The sequence below is a fragment of the Octodon degus genome, unplaced genomic scaffold, assembly GCF_000260255.1.
Source record: "Octodon degus isolate 3935 unplaced genomic scaffold, OctDeg1.0 scaffold00122, whole genome shotgun sequence".
Taxonomy (NCBI): domain Eukaryota; kingdom Metazoa; phylum Chordata; class Mammalia; order Rodentia; family Octodontidae; genus Octodon; species Octodon degus.
In genome coordinates, this window is record NW_004524698.1 from 3,965,407 (window position 1) to 3,969,015 (window position 3,609).

Below are 3,609 nucleotides of genomic sequence, written 5' to 3' on the forward strand. Positions count from 1 at the left end.
TTTCCCTGTTTTTCACCAATATCTTGGTGTTCATTGTTATTTATTTATTTAATGTCTTTTTACAGGGTCTCACTACATAGATTGGACTCATAATGATTCTCCTGTTTTCAGCCTCCCAAGTGCTAGGATTACAGGCGTGCACCACCATGCCCAGTCTCAATCGCTGCCTCAGTGCACCCTGGGTGCAAGGCCAGCACAGCTTGTGGGGGATTGAACCCTGGCTGCTGTGCTCTGCCTACACAGGCACTTTAGTCCGGGGAGGTGTCTGGCTGGCCTTGGTGTTCAATGTTAAAAGTCTGCCTAAATCCATTGGTGACAGAAAACAAATTAAAACTAACTTAAGCAATTAGGCTCTATGAGAGATCTCACAGTGAATTTAGGTGGCTGGACCTAGGAGACTAAATAATGTTATCATGTAATATTTTGCACTGTCTTGTGTCTCCATTTCTAAGGCTGTCTTCCCTTTTGTTCTTTGCACAGAGCAACAATGATGCCTATCAAGTCTCTAGCTTTATATATCATCACAGCTGACAGAGAGAGCCTCTTTTTCAATTATTCCTGGAAAATCCTTGAATCAGCTACTCTAATTGCTTAATTTAAATCACTAGCCCAATTTCTGAGTCAAAGTATGTATCAATCCACCAAAGTACAGTAAAGGGAAAGAAAGTCTTAATCAGACAAAAAAGCATTTTTGACAGCCTGGTATGTGCAGCCATATTATTCTTACCATACTTATGTTGTTAGATATTTCACTTGTAAATAATAGAATATACTTACTGTGGTCTGTTCATTGATTTCTTTGAGAGAGGGAAAACACCATACTTCTGATTTTATTTTTATTTTTATTTTTATTTATTTATTTTTTAAAAAGACACATTTATTCAGCATCGTGATCAGACTATTACATTTAGCAATCAACAGCATGGGTGCAAAAAAAGGTCTCCATTAAAACCCTTTGTTGGAATGCTTTACACTTTCCACAGAACAGAAACTAAAATAACCTGTTATACAATTAGGCACAAATACAGTCCTTGAGTTTTTTGCCCATATGCATGAGTATTGTCTAAAACATGTCTTCTTTGTAGCAGCTAGGCCCTGCCACCACTGTGCTTGGCTGAGTTCACAAATCTGTTGTAACCTGTAGCTTCCCTGTCACTTCTCTGGCTCTCCTCTCCTGCTAAGCTTTGTTTCCTGGAAGTGTTTAAAACCTTCTGCCACTGCCATAGCTGCTGCTGCTGCTGGAGCCACCACAGCCACCTTGATTTCATGGTTTGGTAAAATATTGGCCTCCATGACCATAGGGCCCAGAGCTTCTGCCTCCAAAGTTTCCTCCCTTCATGGGTACTAAATTTGAAGACTGACTGTTGTAAATGCCAAATTCATTATAGCTTCTACCACCTCCATAATTACTTCCATCATTACCAAATCCATTGTAGACATCTCCACTGCCACCATATCCGCCCCCACCACGGCTGCCACCAAAGCCACCTCGACCACTGAAGTTTCCTCCACGACCGAAACTGTCATTGCCACCAAAACCTCCTCCACGACCACCACCAAAGTTTCCAGAACCACTTCAACCTCTTCGGCTAGATGAAGCACTAGCCATCTCCTGCTTGGACAGGGCTTTCCTCACTTCACAGTTGTGGCTGTTCACAGTGTGGTATTTTTGAATGACAATCTTATCCACAGAGTCATGGTCATCAAAGGTTACAAAAGCAAAGCCTCTCTTTTTTCCACTGCCTTGGTCAGTCATAATTTCGATCACTTTGATTTTTCTATATTGTTCAAAATAATCTCGTAGGTGATGTTCTTCAGTATCTTCTTTAATGCCACCAACAAAGATCTTCTTCACCGTTAAGTGGGCACCTGGTCTTTGAGAATCTTCTCTTGAGACGACAGCTCTCTTTGGTTCCACAACTCTTCCGTCCACGTTGTGTGGCCTTGCATTCATGGCTGCACCCACCTCCTCCACAGTGGCATAAGTGACAAACCCAAAGCCCCTGGAACGCTTGGTGTTCGAGTCTGTCATTACCACACAGTCTGTGAGTCCCCAAGTGACTCTCATCAGTTGTTTCAAAGCTCAGCCCTCCGATGAAGAGCTTCCATAACTGTTCGGGCTCCTTAGGAGACTCTGACTTAGACATGATGGCAGTCGGAAGAGAGCCTGATGATGCTTCCTCCGTGGTGTCCCCATGCTTCTGATTTTAGAAACAGATGAAATGAAGGAAAGGGGAAAAAAATAAGTATACAGAGATGGGTGGAATGACTACATTTCATTGGTGGTTTTAAAGAGCAAGGTGGGAAAATGATTTGAAAGGTACTGAATTTCTTCCAAATCATTTTTTTTAATTCAGAGAATACTTAATTAGTTTCTGTAATTCAAATCATTTTTTTCTAACCACAAACATTCATTATAGAGAATTGAAATACTTCTGCCAGTAGCCGTGATGGAAAAGCAGGGAATGGATTTATCCTTCTGCCTTAAATAACTAGGAAACTGAACAAAATATGTGAAAAATTATTTTCAAATGTTAGGGCAGAGGCAGAGCTATGCCGATGCAGGTGGTCCCTGCAATTTCCCCAGTGCGGGCCTGAAGGCACTTTCCACACTGCAGTGCTGTGGGTATAAGCAGAGTTCAGCAGTCTCACTGAGGAGCTAGAGATCCAGCCCAGGAAGATCAAAGGCTGAATACCTATGTATGCACACTAGAAGAGTGAAGAGAGAGGAGTCACCCAGGAGCAGCAGGGTGAACAGTTCCTGAAACTCACACGAGACAGGAGTAGCCTGCATTCCCAGCAGCCAGAAAGCTCTGCCAGAGGCCTCAAAAGGGGAGCCCTTCACAGTTGGCTCCATTTCAGTAACGGGATAAGTAAGCTGTGGGTTAAAAGCTGCTCCAGAGTCAACATAACAAAACTTAAAAGCACGCCTTGAAAGGACCCAACTGATCCCAAGGAATTTAATTCTGTGCTGGAGTAATGCGCAGCATTATTTAAAAGAAGGTAACAAAATCTAGCAATCAACAACGTAGACTCACAATGTCAGGTATTTAGTCAAAAATTACCAGGCATACAAAGAAAGCCACTAAAAAATTGACCAATACAAATATCACCAGAAATTATAGAAATGATGAATTAGCAGACAAGACCATTAAAACCTCTGTTAAATACGCTCCTCATAGCCAATAAAGTAAAGGAAAACATTAAACCAAGAACATGTTATTTTTAAGACTCAGATAAAACATGATAATCATAGTACCTGAAATGAAAACTGCTGAATGAAATAGTTAATCAAATACTAAATGACATAAAAGACACAGCAGTATCCAAAATGAAGCACACAAGCAAACAAACAAACACAAAACTAAAGAAGATTAACAGGGTCTGGCAACTCATGAACCTCGTCACATAATCTAAGTGAATTACATGTGTAAAATCAAAGTGCTGAGAGGCACAGGGAGCAGATGGAATTGACGGGGGTGATGGTGCCCCCTCCTCAGGTGGGACCTGCCCGACTTGAGGAACTCAAAAATGTCATCCCTGAAATCTGTTCCCAGTGGGGGAGAATACAAATGATGATTATGCTGCAGGGGATGGAAAGACAAGGGG

General features: G+C 41.8%; 1 pseudogene; it reads right to left on the reverse strand.

The window, feature by feature from the left end:
• Positions 1-1,201: 1,201 nt before the first annotated feature.
• Positions 1,202-2,147, reverse strand: LOC105743397 (annotated as a pseudogene).
• Positions 2,148-3,609: the final 1,462 nt, after the last annotated feature.